This window comes from Pongo abelii, chromosome 2 (genome assembly GCF_028885655.2).
Source record: "Pongo abelii isolate AG06213 chromosome 2, NHGRI_mPonAbe1-v2.0_pri, whole genome shotgun sequence".
Taxonomy (NCBI): domain Eukaryota; kingdom Metazoa; phylum Chordata; class Mammalia; order Primates; family Hominidae; genus Pongo; species Pongo abelii.
Genome location: NC_085928.1, coordinates 202,195,577 through 202,218,908, shown reverse-complemented (window position 1 = coordinate 202,218,908; position 23,332 = coordinate 202,195,577). Strand labels below are relative to the sequence as shown.

General features: G+C 37.1%; 1 protein-coding gene across 2 annotated transcripts in view; it reads left to right on the top strand.

The window, feature by feature from the left end:
* FGF12 (fibroblast growth factor 12) overlaps positions 1-23,332 on the top strand; it is a 586,961-nt gene that overhangs the window by 537,863 nt on the left and 25,766 nt on the right.

Sequence of the window (23,332 nt, the reverse complement as noted above, 5' to 3'; positions counted from 1 at the left end):
AGCAGGTATCTTGTAAATCCTTGCTATATAAATTAATTAAACCTTAACATTTAATATTGGTTGCACTGTATTTTAATTTTTTATTGGTGAGAAATCTGAAAAATACGTTATAAAAATGATCAAATTCCTTACTAAAAAAGCATACATTTAAAAAGTCTCATTATAGTTAGGTAGAGTGAATAGAGACTCCACAATGTTTCAAAGATAGTATTGGTTTTTAGACTGTTAATAAAGATACATTTCTATGAGTATCCTATCAGGAAAAACTTGACACACTCTGAATCCATCCATATGATAGTCATGGATAGAAAGAAAAATTCCACCACGTATACACTATTTTATTTTTAGGTTGTCAAACATCTAAATGTATGAAAATAAGTCCATGTGGAAATACCCAGATGTTTAGCGCTGTGAATGAAAATTTCATCCAGAGTAATATGAATGTATAGCTCTATGGTATTATCAGTGTCAATTAGACTCTAAGTCACACTTTCATTTTGTAAGTGGAGAAATGAGAATCTCCAGAGTTTCATAGCTCTCACTCAGCCTGATTCAATGATTTTAGTTACCACCTGGTCCCCTGAGACATGCATTATCCTTGCACTGGATGAGAAAATACTAATCTCGGGGTCAGTGTGCCAAAGAGGCTCAGCACACTTTGAAGCACGAGCTTTAACAATTTGGGCAGACCACAAGATAAGCATAATGAGCTTAATCTCTTGTCTTACATTTTACAAATTTCTGACCTATTTGAATGGATTTCTGCTTTATATAAATCAGCTGCTTGAAGTAATAGAAAGCTATGTATTTTATAAAATATGTGCCTACATTTAAAACCACTCAGATTTATTTTTGAACATTATGTTAGGACCAGAAATACAGGGCCGTATGAGTTGGAGAAGTGATGTTGTTTTAGCTAGAAAAATGTTGCTTTTATTTTTTCTACATACTACACATCCCTGCTGGCCCGGTATGTATATTTGGTAGAAAGAGAAGTTGAGAAAGCTATTTATTCACAGTGAAACTCAAGTACACGAAGATGAGCCGACTGTAATTGCTTTGTAGGACAGGCCAGAAGTATTCCTGAGAATCACACTGATGGTACATATACAAATTATAATGCATTTGGAATAAAAATATCCTTAAAAAAGAAAGAGTACAGTGGCCACTTTCTAGTATTTAAAAGTGTTTCAGTAAGGACTGGGGAATCATTCCAAGATAGGTATGCAGTCATGTTATTGACCAGCTGTGTTGAAGATGGAAGACGACATGGGGTGAGACTATAGAGTATATTCTGGAAATGATACTTGATTTTAACCAAGGTAACTCTTATCATGAATCTTCAAGAGAAGAGGTATGTTTGGTAAGAGAATGTCAAATAAATTTGATGATTATAATGTTAGGGCTGCTGATAAAGGAAGCTGATCATGAGAACCTACTTAAAAGGAAACGAAACTTGGATCACTGCTGAGGAGTGAGTCCTTTATTACCTGTAGAAGAAAATGAGCACCCTTCTGAGAATTCTGTGCAGTCCAGTGTCGGAGTCCAAGACAGTGATGCAGTGATGGGGTGATCGTGGCGGTATCATATCCAAGGCATAAGAGTTGAAGTTGTTCTCTTGTCACCTCAGATCAGATTATATCTAAAGTAGACATTTCTTTATTGGAGTCATATTTTAATAGGAACATTGACAATCCAGAACATATCTAGAGCAAGGCAAGCAAGACCAGGAAGTAAGTCAAACCGTATCATGGGAATGGGAATAGTTAAAATATTTAGAATATTTAAGAATACACATGGCATTTATGAAACGTTTTTTGGTCTCTGAAAGAAGTGAGCTTGAGAACTCAGATCATTGAGACCCAACTTCTGGTCTACCTGGATCGAATCTTGTCCTGCTCTATGTTCTTCCTACCTCCCAAAAAGACAATTACAGCAACAACATTTCACTCAGTATAGGTGCTAAAAGTATTCTTGACACTGCTGCTTAAATGATTATGTATTGTCATTAATTTCATTTTTATTGACAGTTCATGATGCAAAATGCTTCCTACTTAACAAACATCTCAATGCTCTAGTTACACAATGATATACTATGTATGCACCGATGTATTATGTGAATAAAAAATAACTGCAGGTATTCATAAATACCTGTTGAACCTGCACTTAATGCAACAATATAGAATTAAAGACGCTTCTTTTTTATTTTTCATTTTCTCACTCACGACCTATTTCTTTGTAAAAATCAAATGTTCTCCCCTTTAAGTTTGAAAATACTGTGATTTTATAATTCCACAGGGAAAGAATGCATAATAAAAGTGTGGAGAGAAGAAACAAATTATTACTAGTTATATTAAAAACCTGTTTCAAGTGAGAAGATCTGTCTTGTTTCCTGACCCACTGTGTGTGTGTATATATATAATTTATATATAACATATATTATATATTTATTATATGTAATATAATTATATATTTGTCGTATATAATTAGATATACATATATGATTTGAGCAAAATAAAATCTTACAAATAATTTTCTTCTATGAAAAGTATATGTGTAAATGTATATGTATATAATTTGAATAAAATAAAATACTTATAAATTTTTGTAAGCATAAGAGACAATGAGAGAAAGATAATTTCCCTTTCTACCAAAAAGTCCATAAGCAATAGCTAAATAGTTCCATTTTGATCAACTTGTAGGAAAAGTATGAAGCTAATAATAATTTTATTCTTTCTCCATTAAGTGAAAGGAGAGAAAGACTTCCAGCTCTAATTATGACAGATCTTCATTTAGCATGTTAAAGTTTTTGGATCCAATGAGATTGAAGAATGATTTCTCTAGAGTTTGTCCTGAAGGTTTATGCCAGAGCACCAGATCTTACCACTGCTGTATGCTCAGTGTGTTTAAAAGCACACGATGTTATCCCATGCCTATGTGACAAACGCATAAAATGAAACTAAAAATGATTCAGTGTAATTCTCTTATTTTCTGGGGAACTTTTCCCCTACTCTGTGTATCTTTCTGTATCCCTGCTATTTGTTTAGGGCTTTGTTATTAGTTTTTTAAAGACTTTTTTTTTTTTTTTTGAGACGGAGTCTCACTCTGTCGCCCAGGCTGGAGTACAGTGGCGCGATCTCTGCTCACTGCAAGCTCCACCTCCCGGGTTCACGCCATTCTCCTGCCTCAGCCTCCCGAGTAGCTGGGACTACAGGCGCCTGCCACCACGCCCAGCTAATTTTTTGTTATTTTTAGTAGAGACGGGGTTTCACCGTGTTAGCCAGGATGGTCTCCATCTCCTGACCTCATGATCCTCCCACCTCGGCCTCCCAAAGTGCTGGGATTACATGCGTGAGCCACTGCGCCTGGCCTTAAAGACTATTTTTAGAGCAGTTTTAGGCTCACAGAAAAATTGAGAAAAAGTTACAAAGATATCCCATATACTCCCTGAAACACACATGCATAGCCTCTACATTATCAGCATCTTCCACATTAGTGGCACATTAGTTACAATGTATGATCCTGCATTGACATATCATTATCAACCAAAGTCGATAGTTTACAATAGGGTTCACTCTTGGTGTTTTACATTCTGTGAGTGTGGACTAATGTATAATGACATGTATCGGCCATTATAGTATCACACAGAGTAGTTTCACTGCCCTAAAAATTTTCTATTTTTCATGGATTCACCTGACTTTTCCCTGGGATCCCTGGCCACCAACCGATCTTTCTATTGTCCTCATAGTTTTGTAGAACTTCATTATTTTACTTATGAAAATACTTCTCCATATTATGTCAGGGTAGTCACCAATACTAAAAGTACTGATGGGAAAGATGTACCTTCAAGAAAAATTACAGAGGTGTCATTACAATATCTTGTCTAATTATACAAGATCTATTATTGTTTTCTTTTAGGCTCACTCTTAGGATAGCCTAAAGAAATTGACAGAAATAATGAATATCCTTTTGAAGAAGTCATCATTCTTCAGATAAGGGTCATCAGTAGTAATGCGTTGCACATACATGATACTTTATAATTTGAAAGACCATTTCACTAGCATTATCACATCATTTGTATTCTGATTCTTTTCATGGGGAGATGTTGACCTATTGAGATTTATAAAGAATAATTCAAAAAGAGTATTGGGCTTAGAGACTGTCCGGTTTTAATTGTCAATGTATAGTTGGTTTATATAAAAAGAATATTGTAGCTCTGTTAAATAATTCATTAAATTTTCTTCTAAAATGTGGATGCTTTAAAATATTTTCAATGAATTAATCACTTGCCCTTTAAAATAGTTTTTGAAACATAAGGAATTTTTGAAACATAAAACTTCATACTAGTTGCAATTTATAAAAGGTGTTTTTGTTTGTATGCTTGTTATGGGAAGATGTATTATTGTATAATAACTATAAAACTTTGACCACTGTGTTTGATCCTAGAGAAGTTATATAAAAATGCAAAGTCTATGCAACATAATTTCAAAATAATTTTTTATTTCTTATAACTTTAAAAAAATCTTTTCCTTAGCTCTCATAAACTGTGTGCCATACCTTAAGTGCTTCCATGCTTTTTTCAATCTGTCCCGATCCATTAAAAAGTGGAAAATTCCACCTTGACCTTCTATGTTTCACATAGTCTCCCTCCCACCATCCCCCCTTGCTCCTGAGTGTCAAACACAAAAGTCCTTAAAACATCCTGCTCAAAGGAAAGAGGAACGGGAGGGACTGGGTAGCCAAACCAGAATCCTCTTTGGTCGGTATATTAGTTTGCTAAGGCTGCCATAACAGAGTACCACAGACGGAATGGTTTAAACAACAGAAATAACTTTTTTCGTGATTATGGAGATCTTGGAAGTTCAAGATCAAAGTGGCAGGGTTGGTTTCCCCTCAGACCTCTCTCTGTGGCTTCCAGATAGCTACTCTCTTGCTGCCTCTTCATGTGGCTGTTTTCTGTGCACACCATGCCTGGTGTTTCTGTGCGTGTCCAAATTTCCTCTTCTGATAAAGACACTAGTCAGCTTGGAAAGAACCCACTCTAACAGCTCATTTCACTTAATGTATAGGTCCTATTTCCAAGTACAGTCACATTCTGAAGTACTGGGAGGATAGGGCTTCAACAAAAAAATTTTGGAGTGAGAGAAGGCACAGTTTAGTTTATAACAGAGGGCAAAGAGAGGAGAGAGGTGGGTCAACTTTACATTTTTTAATCTAACAGATAAACGCATTCAATCGCCAGCTAATTTCTGTTTGGAGAGGTCAAATTTCTCTGTTATTTTGGAACTGAAAAGCATGCCTATGCCACAGGAGAGGGTATAACTCCATTAAAGATTATCTAATTAATATTGTCTTTCTCCATTGGATTCCTCCAAGTATGGGAAGTAAAGGAAGAAAGGAGAATAAATAAATCAAAGGAAATCAAAAAAGCCCCTTTTAGATGGCTTAAACAGGACTGGAGATACCATGAAAGCGAGGCTCAGGAAGCCTACAAGCTGCTGGCTGGCATGAAAACATGACATTGATGTGCCAGAGTCCCAGGCAAGTTTCCCCTAACTGTGTTAGCACACTCATGTGCAGGGAGGGGAGCCTGGGTCACGTAACTCCAGCTAATTCTTAGACAGAGGAATGAAGATGAAGTGTTGCCTGGACTCTAGATTTTTTTCGTTAGAAATTAGAGATGACATTTCTATGTGAAATGTTGTAAACTTGAAAAGCCTCTTGGGATTGGATCAGGCATATCTGTGGATCATATCTAGGTAGTTACCCACGTTCTTTTCAAAGCACGTTGCACCACATGGCTTTGTCTTCTAACAAACTTGTGAAATAAGTATGATGATTCAAGTTTTAAATGAGTCCAACGCTCATAGAAATGAAGGAACTTTCTGCTTTTCATTCAACTAATAAATGGCACAGGCAAAATTTTGAAACTCAGTGTCTTGCATCAAAGTCCAGAGTTTTCATTAGTCTTATTGTATTTCTCAGACAATGTATTGTCATCCAGGTATCAAATGACACACTTAGTTGTTTCTAAAAACTTATTATTGAAGCTTATTTCTCAACTGTCCACTGCAGTTTTTGAAAGAAAAAATGAAATAGATTTAAGAATCATGGGACCCATAACCCTCCCTTTCTTGGTCCCACCAACTGTAGCCTCTTGGAACCAAGTCACCACCCGCCACCTAGTGGCAGCATTCTCTAATTGGAGGTTAAGTACCACCTCACGAAAGCAACCTGAAAAATGGAAACACAAAAACACGTGCATAGTTTCAATCTATAATCCCCATTAACCTGTAAAGAGGACAGAATAACATTATTTGAAATGTGCTGGGTTTTATGGAACAAAGAGTATGGAGGTCCTATGCTTAGAATTCCTGCCACTGGACTGTATTTTAGTTCAGGCTGTCTCACTAGTACCTCTTTGGATTCTAGATTTCATTCCTAGAATCATATGATTATGAAATTGTTCAAATATTATAAGTTGATGTTGGATTAATAAAATAATACATTGATGAATAAATACATGAGGCCACCACTCTCCTTAGGAAACTTTCCTGGTTCTCTGTTTCACTGGAATGTCTCTGAAACTCCTGGGACTAGAATAGGAATGTCTCCACTTTCTAAACCTCACTTGTCTTTCCGTTCTCATTTCCTAATACATAGATCTGCTGCTTTTTATTTCCGTGATATCGTAACCACAGTTGACCCGTCCATGTTGAGGAAAACTTACTATTCTTTCTTCCCTTTCCCTTCCCTTCCTTTCTCTTTCCTTTCTTCACCTTCCTTCACTTTCTTTTCCTAGTTTTCTCTTTTTTTCTTTCCATCTCTTCTATTTATTTCTCTCTCTCCCTTCCTTTCCCTCTCTTCATTTGCTTCCAAGTTCCTACACGTTCTTCAAGGGTCAATCAAAAGCAGCCTTTTCAGGAAACTCTCCTTGGTCCTGATTCTTATTCAAGAAGGAAGCATTATCACTTAATCTTATACCTCACGGTATGGCAAATTCTTTGACTGCAAAAACTGTTTATTAATCTCTTTATCATTAACCAGTTAGAACGTGGACAGAATTTAAGTGTTAGCTAAAAGACTACATGAATTACATAATTATTTTAGTGTCTATCGTGTAATTAAATAGCAAATGCTATTTGGTCAACTTCATATTAACCTTCTCTTTCTACCTTGACTGGCTCATTTATAGCTGTTCTACATTAAAAATATATGTGGAAGTTGAGAATGCAGGCAAAAATATGCTTATGGTTTTACTGACCTGTTTATGATAAATTATAAGATATACTATACAAATTTTGCCTTTGCTCAAAAAAAGACTATATATGTCAGAAACAAACTTGTCGACTCTAGCATAATATCTCCTTCACATATTGTTCTGTTCTCCCACACAGTAGTTTTAAATACAGCTTTTCAAAATTGAATGCTAGAAATTTGCATGCTGATTCTATTAGGGAAAATGGTCAGATTCTATTCATGTTGAATACAAGCTGAACTGATGAGATGCTGTGAACCCTCTGCTGCTTGGCTTCAAGTTAAGAGAACAGAAACAGTATTGAGGTTGGCTTCCTTTTATAAAATGATGAAATTCCGATTAGAAGAATTCCAAGCTTCCTTTCAGCTTCATCTGTACTAATACAGATTTCTACTAAGGAGAAAAGAATTAAAAATGCCAAGCTGCAAAATATCTGAAAAGAGCAGACTATGTTTGAGTGTGTTGGTACATTTCAGGGAGAACCAAAATCAAATACTAACTGCTTATCAACAATTGAACCTCAAACTTCAAAATTGAAGTTTAGGCAGATAAAAGAATTTAAGGTCAAGAGGAGACATGACTCATACTAAACAACAGATTTTTCAATTGTTCTTGAAACTGCCAACCCAGTTCTTTATTTTATTTTTTGCAGAAGAGCATGAAAATCAAAACAGGAAATGAATCAAAATTATTTTCCTTTCAAATAAAGTAGCAGTACACACACACACACACACACACACAAATTTAAGAGAAAATGAACTGATGGTTTTTGTAGTTGATGATCTGAAGAAGAAATTGTTTATTCATTCGATATTCCTGAAAAATAACTTTAATAGAATGAGTCTATAAAAAGGAAGTAGATAGCCTTCTTTCTAGTAGGCTTAATATGTGCAGAACCACATATATAAGAATAAATCATGTACATGTCACTAAGTATTTATCAAACAGCATTTGTCTAAGGCTTTATGCAAGATGGTGGCACCATGTAGTCATGAACTGAACAGGAACCCTGACATTTTAAAACGTATCAAAACAATGGATTTACTCCTAAATGATTCACATGTAATTCTCAAAGTATTAACAACAGAAAAGTAGTATTAGCATTTTCCTTATATTTTCCAAGTCCCAGAATACCATCTGTTTGCTTTGGTTCATACATGTTAATGACATTTATCAAGTTAACATATATTTGAATTTCTACACAATTAGTTCTCAGTTCAAGAAAAAAAAATAGTATCTCTTACACTCAACATAAAATCACTATCTTTTGTAAACTAACATAGAATGTGAAGAGGAGATTGAATCATACCTGTGTTTATTCTCTCATATTGTAGGCTTCTTGAGATTGTATGCTTCAGTTTATTTTTTTTAATGTTTTTTTCTCTCTCTTTCACCAATGAGTGAATATTTTCTGAAAAAGTAAATGGTTATTTTATAGACTACTGATCCATTGATTATTAGCTGTAACTTTTTTTTTTTTTTTTTTTTTTTTTTTTAGACAGAGCCTTGCTCTGTCGCCCAGGCTGGAGTGCAGTGGCGCGATCGTGGCTCACTGCAACCTCCGCCTCCTGGGTTCAAGCAATTCTCTGCCTCAGCCTCCCGAGTAGCTGGGATTACAGGCACCCGCCACCATGCCTGGCTAATTTTTGTATTTTTAGTAGAGATGGGGTTTCAACATGTTGGCCAGGCTGGTCTTGAACTCCTGACTCCGTGATCCACCAGCCTAGGCCTCCCAAAGTGCTGTCATTACAGGCATGAGCCACCATGCCCGGCCTATTAGCTATAACTTTTACCTTTCAATTAAAAAAATATTTCACGAAAGAAAAAAGAAAATGTAAACAGTTGGGTGAAGTTCAGAATTTTGTTAGCTATGTTGATTTGTAGAAAGTCTAGTGCTGGAAGCTATCTGTAATAGGCTTCATAAGCCATTGCAAGGGCTATTTTGTCAAACTACTCCCGACAGGGAACAGGCTAGATTCCTCCATTCATTAACTCATTTACAAACAGTTATGGAGGAGCTACTAGGTGACAGATGCCAGCTACTGTGCAAGTATCTTATTTCAGTGAGAAATAAGACAGAGGCCGGGGTCTCAAGTAAGTTCTCTATAGTATGTCATCATTGCAAATACACATGATATGTAATACAAAGTGATCGTTATGTTAAGACAGCCACAGATAAATAGCTATGACGGGAGTCAGAAGAGAAAGAGATAATTTTCAGATGACAGGATCAGAGGCAATTTTGTGAAGGGAGTTGAATTTGAACTAGATCTTTAACAACAGGAGAGATTTGGATTTGCAGATATAGGTGGGAGGACTTGCCACATATGAAAGCACGGCAGTAGTAACAACAAATGAAATAACTATAAATTGTAACGAAATCTGTGAGAAGTGATAAGATATATATATCAAGTACCCTAATGAGATGGATGCACATATATGAGGTGATTTAGCAATCTGATGGTAAAGATAGAGAATGTAAATTATCCACATGTATCTGAATTCTTCTTTTTATGGATTTGTAATCCAACACTGTAAATGGGAAAATTGGTAGATAAAACACATGTTTGGAGAATGATTTCATTTGTCTACCATTTTCATAGGGTCTGCAAAAATGCTTTGAGGAAGACACCTGCCAACTTTCAGTTTCCTAGAGAAAATTACTTTAGGATCAAATCACAAGTTCTGAATCACAAATGAATTGAACTCAAAATGTGCATTAATAGGATCATTAGGTAGGAGTACGGCTATTGAGTTTCAGAGTTGGATTGGCCTTCCCCTGACCTTTCACCCACTGTTCCCTTTGCCCACAAATGGCAATTCTACTTTGGAAAATACAGTATTTTCTCCATTCACCATCTCTAATTGAGACCATTGGTCAAACTTACTCTGGTTTTATCCTGTTCATATAAAAAGAATCACCCATTTTTGCCCTTTGCCACCTCTTATATTACTAATGTCTGCTTTATGGAATCAAGAGCAAATTACTTCCTACCTGAAGCCAAAATGTCTAAAAGCAGAGAATTCACTCTAATAGGTAAGCAAAGTGAAAACAACCATTATATTAACTGAAGCACATTGGTCAGTCATTTGATTAATGGAAAATATGCTGAATTAAAAGTAAAATCCTATTTTATTTTATTTTTGGGGACAGGGTCTCTGTTGCTCAGGCTGGCATAGAGTGGCAAAATCTTGGCTTACTGTATCCTCTGCCTCCCAGGCCCAAGCTATCCTCCCACCTCAGTCTCCTGAGTAGCTGCAACTACAGGCACCTGTCACCATGCCTGGGTGATTTTTGTATGTTTTTGTAGAGACACGGTTTTGTCATGTTGCCCAGGCTGGTCTCAAACTCCCGGAGTTAAGTGATCTGCCCACCTCGACCTCACAAAGTGCTGGCATTACAGGCGTGAGCCACTATGCCTGGATTATAAAAGTCTGTTTTAGCTAGTCATCCTTAATCTGTGAAAGCACATAAATCATAAGCAAAGCACCCACTGTGGCAAAGAGAGGGCAGACCCCTGGACTGGAGACCGGGTTCTAATCCTTATTCTGCTGTTATTTAGCTCCATGGTCGTGATTGGGTTAATTCCTCCTCCTGCTCAGCCTTGCTTTTTTCATCTGTAAAGTGAAGAGTCAAACTACATATTTGCAATTCTAGATTTCAAGGATTCTATGATAAGGACAGAGCTTATGAACTTTCTTTTTAGTACCTTTTATGAAATTAAACAAGTGTACTTGTGATCTTTTTGTCCAAATGGTAGTATATCCAAAACATGATACATGTAAATGATATTCCTGGGGCTTTAGAAATAAAGCATAAAGTGAACCAGGCCTCTGTCTCTTCATTCTTCTTTGGTGGTGCAGGTGTTTACTTTGCATTCTCATTCTGAGGACACACCATCACGGCAAGAAGCATTGCAGCAAAGATTTTTTTCAAAAACACAGCTCCGGCTTTTCAGCGCCATCAGAACTGTTTGTCTAACAGATTACTCTTTAGGCTGTTGAAATGAACGTGGCTGGAGTGACAGTCCATGCAGGCTTGATTGAGCTTGAGCAGAAAACACCTGTGAGATGTGCGTTTCTAGCTCTGCTAAGGATATGATGTCAGATCTCAGCCTACTCACTGCTGGGTATCTTCATGTTGTTGGGGCTTCTTTGCTTTGCTTAAAAAAAATCTTACTTGCTCTCCAGATCCATAAAAAGGATTTGGGATGTCTGCTGTACTCACATCAATATCTCAGCAATACTGCACCACATGCTGTGTCCCAGTCCATGTTTCCCCTTCATTGACCATTATAGTCGCTCCTCACTGAGAAATGTTTCAGTCACTGAGCATTGTAATCACCTGCAGGAAGTCTATGTTTAGATGAATGTATAATTTAAACCCAATGAGCAAACAAGTAACACAAATTCTGGAGTTGTTTCTTCTCCATGGCCGTAGGCATAATTTTATATCATGCCTACAGGGACATAAGACCCCCAACAAAAGCCCTTTACTGCATATTCGCAGGTGAAATGTCATCATCTTCTGGAGTGCCTACATCCTTCATTCCAGCTTTGATTAGTAAATTAGGTAGTGTTGGAGGAGGAATTTCAGGACCTCCTGTATATTGGGATTGATCCAAATCATGAAAATACTGAAAAATGAAGCAAGTAGAGTTCAAAGAATGATGAGTTTGTTTGCTTTAATATATATCCCTTGTACTGAGGTCCAAGGTAGTTCTGGTGGTCTAAGCAGGACATAGACGATGGGGTAAGTAAACATATTTATTCTCATTCCCTCCTTTACTCAACGAGTCCATTTACAGATTGCCTATTCAATAGGTTCTTCATTGATTTTCTTCCTTCAGTAATTTTTCAGAGGAAGGGGCCATTCTTTTATATGGGATTAGGAAAACTTATGGTATATCCTTATAGTCATCTTTGTTTTGTGAGCCTGGGTAAGTAAATTTGCACTTCAGAATCTATGTTTTATAAGATTTGAAACAAAACTCTGTTAGCAATTGGAGGTCTGTAGTCTACATTTAACTAGTACATTAATTGTACTTGACCCAGAGTTTTTCCCCTAAGTTCATTACTTGAAATAATAATACATGTAGAAAAAAAAGTCTATTTCTTATTTCTCTGCTCCCTAGCCCACCAAATCCCTTCCCAGGAGCCAACACTATTACCAGCTTGTGTAAGCTTCGAGACATTTTCCAATCATACATAATACACGCAAATACCTAGTTGTTTATATGTGCCAGAATCCAGCCTGTCATTAATTATATCCAGTAATATTTTCCCTCAAATACGGTTCCTTTCAGTTCTTACATTTTAATTGGGTTTTAAAAATCATTTATTTTTTTTCTGCTGATATTTACTGTTTATTCATTACATTCTTTTTTTCATTGGGATATGTTTTCCCTAGAACATATTTATAGTAGCTGTTTTAAAGTTCTCATCTGTTGGCTGAGCATGGTGGCTTATGTCTGTAATCCCAGCACTTTGAGAGGCTGAGGCAGGTGGATCACTTGAGCCCAGGAATTTGAAACCAGCCCGGGAAACATGGCAAAACCAAGTCTCTACTAAAAATACAAAAATTGGCAGGGTGTGGTGTGGTGCATGCCTGTAGTCCCAGCTACTCGCGAGGCTGAGGCAGGAGAATTGCTTGAGCCAGGGCAGTGGAGGTTGCAGAGGGCAGTGATCCTGCTACTGCACTCCAGTCTGGGCAACAGGAGTGAAACCCTGTGTCAAAAAAACAAAAAAATTACTTCTCTTAATTTTAACATCTAGGCCACCTTGTGATCTTTTCTACTGTCTGCATAATTGACCGTGAATTACATTGTGCTGCTTGCATCCATGTTTTGTGATATTGTATGTTAGACATTTATACAACACATTGTAGAGTGTATTGCATTATCTGCTCTTATGGGTGTGTGTTTTGTTCTGGCATTTGGATTAATAACTAATAAATCCTCTTGATCTTGTCACACTGTGTCTGTGTGTGTATGTGTCTGTGTGTGTGTGTGTGTGTAGGTCTTGTCTTGACTGTTTTGGTTCTGTCTTTAATCTGGGAGATGAGGACGTGCTCACTTAGGGTGTGGTCATTAACTTGAACCTGTGGCCTTTCTGAGGTCTTCATTGAATGCCCTCTTTGCTTAGTGAGGCCCCTGCTTTCTGACTTGCCTGGAAGTTTATCATATCCTAGCCCTGCACAGCCACAGCCATCTCCATTCAGCTCTCAATCCTGGAGCAGCCATTCTATTCTGGGCCTTGAAGAGTCTCATCCTGAGCATGTGCTTTTCTCTCTGCAAACCCAGGATCCACAGGAGATCTCTGTACAGTCTCCTGCCCCTCATTCCATCCAGCCCCTTTTCACTGGCACCTTGCTCCACAAATTCAAGTCACCTTAGCAATCTCGAACTACAGTTTCTGCCTCTTCAGCTTCACGAAACCACAGCGCTGTCCTTCAGTTTTACCTTCCCACTTCAGAGTTGGAAAGTGCCCCTTGAAGAAAGCAAGAAAACCAACACAGAGCCAAGCAAATACACGGTGTTTACCTCCTGTGTATCTGCCTTCTCTCAAAGATCAAACACCCACAGTTCCAACTGAGAAGTGCCTGAAAACTGCTACCTCATATACCTTGTCCAGTTTTATAATTGCTTACATCGGGAAGTTATGTTTGATATCAGTTAGTTTGACTTCATGGGAGTTGATACAGAAGTTTTAAAAGTTAGGAAATTTCATGTAAAAAATATATTTTTTAGCCTTAGTTGATAATTTCTCGTATCTTTTAGTGCATGAAATGTGACTTTCCAAAAAGCAGAAGAATGTTTAAATTGAAATATGTGCATTTGACAACATCCCCACTTTCATCCTTATCCCAAGAAAGGAAGACAGAGGCTGAGGCACTAGAAGCACCTATCTTGCCATGATTTTCCTGTTCAATCATAGTGGGACACATGGTTATGCATTGTGCACATGTTCACTTGGTAAGAACCAAAGGTATTTTCAATGGAGAATTGTGCTGCTCCTCTAATATCTGTTCTAGATATGTCATCTCTAGAACATTGAAGCTCCTGGAAATTATTTTGATGATAACAGTGAATTGTAATATAATATACCCCTCACCCACTGGCTTTCTCCCACCTCACTTCTATACTTTTACAGTGTTCTGGCTAGAGGCTGAGTCCAATGGTATTGTGGTATAATGCCTCATTAGGAGGTGATAAGAACCTGAAATTACCACATCACTTATCTCCAATTGATGGCACCAAATTCCTCTACCAGAGAAAGAAAAGTGATCTGATATCTCTGTGTTCTCTATATATAGATGGCCAAGTTGAGCCTTAAGCAAGATAATCTTAATTAACCTGTCACAGGTAAGAGATCCTCATGACACGTTATGTGGATCCACAAGTACGGTGACTTTTCTCTGCCTGCTGCTCAGGCCACTGCATTCTCATTTGTGATATCAGTTATCCCCTGAAATTGTAACCAGGAGTAAGGAGAGTGTATAATAAGTCAGGTACTACATGCTTGACACATCTTCATTGTCTAGTCTAATAATCACAACCTGGCCAGATGCAATGGCTCATGGTTGTATTCCCAGCACTCTGGGAGGCCAAAGCAGGCAGATCCCTTGAGGTCAGGAGTTCGAGAACAACCTGGACAATATAGTGAAACTCTGTCTCTACTAAAAATATAAAAATTAGCCAGGTGTGGTGGCACACACCTGTAATCCAAGCTACTTGGGAGGCTGAAGCATGAGAATCACTTGAACCCGGGAGGCGGAGGTTGCAGTGAGCAGAGATTATGCGGCTGCACTCCAGCCTAAGCGACAGAGCAAGACTGTCTCAAAAAAAAAAAAAAAAATCAACCTTACAGTGATGATATAATTAACCTTAACTTACAGATGTGAAACTGAGTTTCAGAGAAATTAAGTAACTTGCTCAAGGTCAAAAATCAAGGGTTTGAATATTTGTGTCTATCTACCTCCAACATTACATTTCCGGTACGTCACAGGTTGCATTATTTTATGATGGTATAAATTTACCTTGTTTCCTCATCAGATGTTGCAAAGAATGTGTTAACAAAGAACCTTTATTTTTAGAGGAATCAGCTCAGTAGTTTTCCAGTAAAAATTATTTCAAAAGTGTATAGACAAAGGTTTCCGTATCTGCAGAGTTGTTTTTTTTTAAGTTATAAAATTAGACTTGTTCTAGTCAAAGCAATCCCAATTTTTTTTTCAAAAAAATTCATTTGAGATAATGTAATTTGGCATTTTCTTTGCCTCTTGTCAGGATGGAAAACAATAGTTCTCTTGCTTGATTTAATATCATTATGTCTGACAACAGAGTTAACAAAGTAGCAGCTATTATAGCAAGGATTTTCAAGTTCTCTCCATCTAAAGGCCATTAATGAAGTTAGCAAATCAGAAGCTTCACAGCCAAATATCCAGTGAGAATAACCAAAGAGACTCTGTCTCTGGAGTTGTTGGATGTAAATTGTGTTGGAAGATTCCCCAGCTGTTTTTGATTCCTTTCTTTCTTATACAAAACTGAATCCACGAGGTTGCACAGCAAACAGAGAAGGTGGTTATACACATTACAAAGAGTTTAGGTCTGGCGCAGTGGCTTATGCCTGTAATCTCAGCACTTTGGGAGGCCAAGGTGGGCGGACTGTCTGAGGTCAGGAGTTAGAGACCCATCTGGCCAACAGGGTGAAACCCCATCTCTACTAAAAATACAAAAAAAATAGGGCATGGTGGCATGTGCCTGTAATCTCAGCTACTCAGGAGGCTGAGGCAGGGGAATTGCTTGAACCAGGGAGGTGGAGGTTGCAGTGAGCCGAGATCACGCCACTGCACTCCAGCCTGGGCGACAGAGCGAGACTCCCTCTGGAAAAAAAAAAAAAAAGAGTTTAGATTTGGGGTTTTAAGTGGGAAAGATAGAACCAAAATCAGAGGCCCTTTTTTATCTGGCATATGCTTGAAAATTCAATAATTTCTATATACCATATGGAGAATCATTAGTCATAATTACTAATACAATAGCAAAGTCTATTTCTCTGATTAATTTTTCTTTGTTTGCTTATTAAATAATAATATATTACCACCATTTCTTTGGTAGGAAAGCTCTATTTTTGAAGAAACAAGATTTTATATAGGCTCTTTAATTTTAATAAATTATGTATTTAATATGAATAATATAGCTATAAAGTAAGACAAAAGTGACATTTGAGATTGTGTAATTTGGCATTTCTTTTTTACTTTTAGAGAAACTGAGAGCCTAAGAAAGAAAGAGGCCTTTCCCATTTGATCACAACTTAGAGATATACAGGAAGAAAAAGTTCAGATTTTATGATGTATTTTCACCAAATTATTTTGTTGGAGTCGATTTTTTGGTTAATTCCCAGAACCGTTGAGAATACGAAGAGAATATAGCAATCATGGTGGCTACTTTCAAGAAGCTTAAACAAATTCATATGTGTTATAATGCCAGAAAGCGTCAAGTTAGGAAGGAAAACAAAAGCAAGATAAAGGGTTAGAAAGTGGCTGAAGTGCTAAATTATATAAGGTAGTCAAGGGAGCTTTCTCTGAGGTAGTTACATTTAAGCAGTAACCTGAATGAAATAAGAGATCAAACCATGTTAATATGTTACTGAAGACAGTTTCAAGAACAAGGAATATTGATTGTGAAGGATTTGAAATGGGACATGCTTATTGTGTTTCAGCAACAGCAAGGAGACCAGTGGCTGAGTACAATGAGCGTTCACTCATTGACTGTACATTCACCCATGGGTTATCTCAGCCAAAGCAGTAAGGAGGAAACAGGGATCTGCAAAGAGCGGAGTGAAGATGAATTATGGTTATGGTATCGTGTAATTATATGAACTATACAGTGCTACCAAGTGCTGTATTCCTACTTGAGTTGGAAAGCATGCATTTGGCAAGTAAAGCTCATGGGAGCAAAAGCAGTTCTGAGTGAATCATATAACATTCTTTACCTTTCAAGAAATTTATTCTGAGCAGATGTCATACTAAAATGTAGAAGCCTTTAAAGTTACAATATCAAAGTTGTCTGTGAAAAGAAATAGTCTCAAATAATTTTATAGGCCTTTGTAGTTATCAAAGAGCTTTCATATCTGTTAAATAATTTGATCATTACAATGCCCGGAGTCTGTATAGTAAATGTATCTTCAGTGTACAGTGGAGGAAGCTGAGGCTCAGAGAGGTTAACTGGCATGTTAAAGGTCAGGGAGAAAATTGTCAGTGAATGACAAATCAGAAATTTAGATAATCCAAATAATTTTCCAGAAAATACTTACTGTTTATTTCTCCATGTGTCCTGGACAATTCTATTTTTCTGTTCTGTTCATTTGATGTCTTGATATAATTATTCTGTAGGACCTTGTAAGTGGTTACTTTTAACTTACACAGTTTTACAAACATTATTAGTAAATCAAACATGTAAGCATGGGCGTTGTATAATATAATGGTATGGAATAGAAAATAAGAAGGGGAATGTGTTAGTTGGAGACAGAATGGAAAATATTTTTTTCTTGAATAAGTTATGTGATCCACAATGTTATATTTACATCTTGAACAAAATTTGCTTGCAACCTATAAATGAATGGTTATTATTTGTTATTAAACTTACCATACATCATCTGTTAGCTAATTATATAGGAAAAACTTGATATTGAAAGAAGAACAAAGATTTTGGGAAGTAATTTTTGTCATTTTACTTCATCTTCAACACATTTTTAATGTGAGAATTATTGCTCCCAGTTTAATTAATAGAAAAAGAGATTTTTAACAAAATTAAATAGCATGTCTAAGTTCATACAGGTAAAGGGACTGAATCAGTACTGTCAGTCAGTTCTATCTCATCACATAACCTTTGCTGTTTCCTTGACTTAAATTATTGCTACATTTATTTAAACAAGAATAAACGGGGTGCTGAATAAACAAGAATAAACTTGGCTTCATAAAAAGCATTGAAGAGGATTATGTCCCCATGAACCAAAGCTCACATTGTCTACTATAGGAGCAAGAAAAACCATCGTGATTCAAGACAGAACACATTAAATACTAAAAGAAATATCAAATACTATGAGAAGCAAAAGGAAGGAAAGTTTGCTGTAGCCCAAAGAGACTTGAATGAGCATCTGTTATGGTCCTATTTGATAGAGAAATAGAGAGAACGGCTTGAGCAAAGCACAGCTTGAGGGTTAGGAAGTGGGGGCATTGCAAGAAATTAGCATATGATGAAAACAGTGTTGACAGTGGGAGTCAAACCTGAAAAGAGACAGCATTTTATCCATGTATTCATTAAAATCTCTAAATTTCTGTCTATTTATCTTTCATGATGTTTATATCTTAAGGGGAATTCCATTCAGATGGGGGGGTGGGAAAGGCCAAAGCTGACACAGTTAGAGGCTGACTAGAGAGGAGAGGACTTTTCCTGGGCAGTGGCAGACACTAAGAAGCCAGAAACTGTGTAGACAGTTGTCTAAGTGCAGGGAGAAGAAGCAGGAAGAAATTCAGCGTTGGAGAGGAATCAAGGTAGAGTATGAAACTCTGAAGTTGGGGTCAGGGAGCATTCTAGGGAGAGCAGGTTGGAATCCCATGGGATGGGGAGACACTAGAAGAGGTCCTGAGTGATCATGTTGGGCTTACGTAGGGTTCCAGCATTCATTCATCATCTGGATTAAAATGAGTTGGAGATTTTAACTTTTGAGGCAAGGCTAGGGTGGACAGGTATTTGGAATGTGAAAAAGAATTGGTCAAATATTGGCTTATACCGTGATAGAACAAAAACTCAGTTCTGCAAATGCTGCTAAAAGAGGGAGCATTCAGAAATAATTTCGGAATACTATCAAAATATTCATTTTCCGCTGAAGTCAAAGTGAGTGGAAGTTGAAGAATGGGCAGGTTTTAAAGTAATAATTGCGAAAAATAGACCTATCATTTCACATATCTACACACATGACATAGATAGAACATGGGAGTGTTTCTATTTCAACAGATTTCTATAAGTTTTCTCTGATGCCTACATTGAACTGAGGGCTCAAGACTATAGGAAGAAGAAACACTCAATGAGATGCAACATGACTACTGGTTAGTCCTACAAAAGAAACAAAATCATCCTTATTATACTGATTATTTACTCAGCTTTCTATTATATGCACTGGATCCAGGTGGCCTAGGATTTTATCACCTTTGACCCCAAGCCTGCCTGTTTCCGTTATACATTAGATGTTTTGTCAATCTGAACACGCATTTTATAACCACAGAACCCCTTCTGAATATATGTGATTGTCTAAGTCTTTACCAAAAGCTTTAGATTATTTTTAAAATGTCTATATATTTGTAACCTGCCTTAACTACTCTTATGGCACGAGGTCCTAGATGTTGGAGCGGATATAAACATGCGACAAAAAACAGAATTCAGTGCCTTGTTATAGGATTCATTGTATTTTTCCTGCTATGTGAAAACTGAATAATGAGTTGGAGGTTGTTAAATTCTAAACATTTAAAACATGTGTCCATATGCATGATTTTCCTTAAAATAACTCAATTTACAGTTGAAAATGTGAAATTTAGAGAATTGTAATCACTTACCTAAAAGCCACAGCTAATATGTGTGGAGCCAGAAGGAAAACCCTGATTTTTTTTTTTTTACTCCATGTGTAGGGCTCTGATTTCTCATTACAAAAAAAAAGAGGCATAATAGCAAATACAATGTAAATTCTTTGATGCCCAACTCCATATTGAAATTGAAACTGCACATATATTGTAAAGGTTCTACTTAGAATGACTATCCAAGCTGGTTCAGTGCCATTAAGATTTCCCGTCCAGTTTATAGGGGAGCCTGCCGGTGTCCACACAAGTGCCTGCAGCAAACTCCTGCCATGTTTCCAGCCAGAAATGTCTTGCCCTGGTCAGGTATTAATAGCTGCCTGATTTTCAGATTCTGACTCTGCATAGCCCTGTTGGAATTATACTGAATGGAAAACTCCACTTGGCTTTTCATTGCCGATTAGGACCTGGATGCTGTGTAAGAGATCCCCCATTTGTCAGTTTAGTAGTTCAAAGCCCGGTTCCTACCTAATGCTGTTCCTGGCTCAGGACCCCAGGACTCCAGCTCCTGTGCAATCTCTCTGACTTTTACTGTTCCGGGAGGGAATTTTAAATGAGTATGAAACAGAAACCTGAGAGTCATTATTTATTAAATGAGAGTGTTATTTTTCTCATGTATAAATGACAATGTAGTAATTATACATCACTGATATGGTTTCTATAATATGAGTAAGGCTTGCTCAAATCAAGCTTGGCATCAAAAGCAGGACTGTGTATGCAGTAGGAAAGCAATGTGTGGCACTGGAAGAAGTACTGAACCAGCAGCGAGGAGCCTGTTGCTCAACACAGGGTCTGGATCTGCCGCTAACTTCCTATGACACTGGGGACAATTATTTCACTATCATGAGCTTTAGTTACCTTGTTAAATAAAGGTGCCAAATTGTACTATCACTAAGCAGCTTTATATCTGTCTTCAAATGTACATGTTTCTGTGATGTACATTCATAAGGAAGAAGGTTTTATCACTATCTACATATATGACGATATGTACTTACACAAAACAGGAATTATTTTTTTCCTAACTTCTTTATAAAGTCTGAAATCTTATACATCGAATGTATTGCTTGAACTTTCCAGAGTTCCTTAGCATAGCATCTAGGGTTAATACTATGTTTGCGAGTATTGGACTAGATCTAGAAAAAATAATAATAAAAAGCTTTGGGATTACTTTAGTTTGTTTTCAAAAGAAAATGAACTAAAATCCATACCTAAATTTAAGCATTTTAATAATACTTTATTAGTCCCAGAAGAAAACCAGAACTTAATATTATCATCTAAATTGAATCTGAGTTCCTTTTACCCATATACTTCGCAATGATTAAACTCTGTCCTGGCAATATTGAGACAAGGCCTTCGAAGAGCCAGTTTTCCTTCACATGGGTTATAGTGTAGCCCTGTGCTTCCAGGCAAGGAGTGTGCAATAGTTTCATTCCTTCCCTCACTTTCTTTAATCACCTTGTTTATCTGATTTTTTTTCATTGAGCTATCAATTGAATGCCATGTAATTTACATTTTAAAAATGTATGCATGCTTTGGTGGTTTTTGGTACATTCGGAAAGTTTTGCAAACATCACCAGTATCTAATCCCAGAACATTTCATCCCTCCAACAAAACAGTCACTCCATCCTTATCCATCTCACCTCTTTCCCCGACCCTTGGTAATCACTACTCTACTTACTATCTCTGGATTTGCTTATTCTGGACTTTTCATATAAATGGAATCACACATGTGGCCTTTTATGTCTGGCTCCTTGCACTTAACATAATGTGTATGAGGTTCATCCTTGTTGCCACATAAATCAGTATTTCATTCTTTTTTATAATGGTATTACAGTTGCATTCTGTAGAACTATCACACTGTATTTATCCATTCATCACTTGATAGATGTTTGGGTTGTTTCCACATTATGAATGATGTCACTATGAACATTTGTGCACAGGTTTTTGTGTGGACATATGTTTTCATTAATCTTAGAACTATACCTAAAAGTGGAATTTTTGGATTGTGTGTCAACTGTGTGTTTAACCTTTCGAGGCACTGCCTACCTGTTTTCCACAGCTTCTGCATCATTTTACATTTCCACCAGCAATGTATGTGAGTTGCAGTTTTTCCACATAAACACTTTATAATGTCCATTTTTAAATTATAGCCTTTATATTGGATGTGAAGTAGCATCTCATGGTCATTTGTTTCTTTGATTCTTAAGCTAGTAGTTCATTTACTTAAAACTCAAAGTACTCTAAGAAATCATATTTCAGTATTAATATAAACATAATATTAATTTATTGCTATTCTTATTATCTTACTATCTACAACCACCTTTCTACTCCAGTTTTCTTTGGGGAGTGTTTTCTTGGACTTTTTTTTGATGGGGGGCGTTGAGATCGATTTCACTCTGTCACCCAAGCTGGAGTGTGGGGTGTAATCTCTGCTCACTGCAACATCCACCTCCCTGGTTCAAGTCATCCTCCCACCTCAGCCTCCCGAGTAGCTGGGAATACAGGCATCCACCACCACACCCGGCTAATTTTTGCATTTGTAGTAGAGACGGGGTTTCACCATGTTGGCCAGGCTTGTCTCGAACTCCTGACCTCAAATGATCTACCTACCTCAACCTCCCAAAGTGCTGGCATTACAGAGGTAAGCTACCGCACCCCAGCCTACTCCAGTTTTCTTAGTCTCATTTTTCTTAGTCTATAATGTTAGAACTATTCAAAAACAAGCTGGGTGTGTGGTACACACCTGTAGTTCCAGCTACGTGGGAGGCTCTTCTGGGAGGAAGATGTGGGAGGATCTTCTGAGCCCAGGAGTTTGAGGCCAGCCTAGGCAACATAGCAAGACCCCATCTCTTACAAAAAGAAAAAGAAAAAAAGGAGAGAGAGACAGAGAGAGAGAGAGAGCACTCTCTACAAATAAGGAGATTAGCATGGGAGTATCACCTACAAGGCCATGGTTTCAAGCAACCTATATTCATTAATATTCCTATATTCATTAATAACTTAATTCCAGGTTTGCTTGCATTAAATCATGGGAGTCTTACATTGAAATTCTTCCAGTTCATGGAGAGGAAGATGGTGACTGTGGTGAATGTGTCTGACATGTAGGACTCTTGTTTAATTGCAGCTGAAGAAGATGCAATAGCGTTTGTTTTTCTTCTGCTTATCTCAGAAGGGGAGAAATTTCTTCTTCCACACAATACATTTTGTTCATGTGACATGTTAGGATATGATTTTATTTATTTATTTTTAAATCTCATTATAAGTCACTAAACAAGACTCAGGCAGAAAAGGTGAGCCTGAGAGGTTGTGATTATGAAGCAATAAATGTGAGCTCTGGCATTGACTCAGTAGTTTTTTAAATGTATATTTGAATTAATCGTATAACCTTTTGGTTTTCTCACTTACCAAATGTTGGAGTTGAAGTACAGGATCTTACGGTTTCTTCT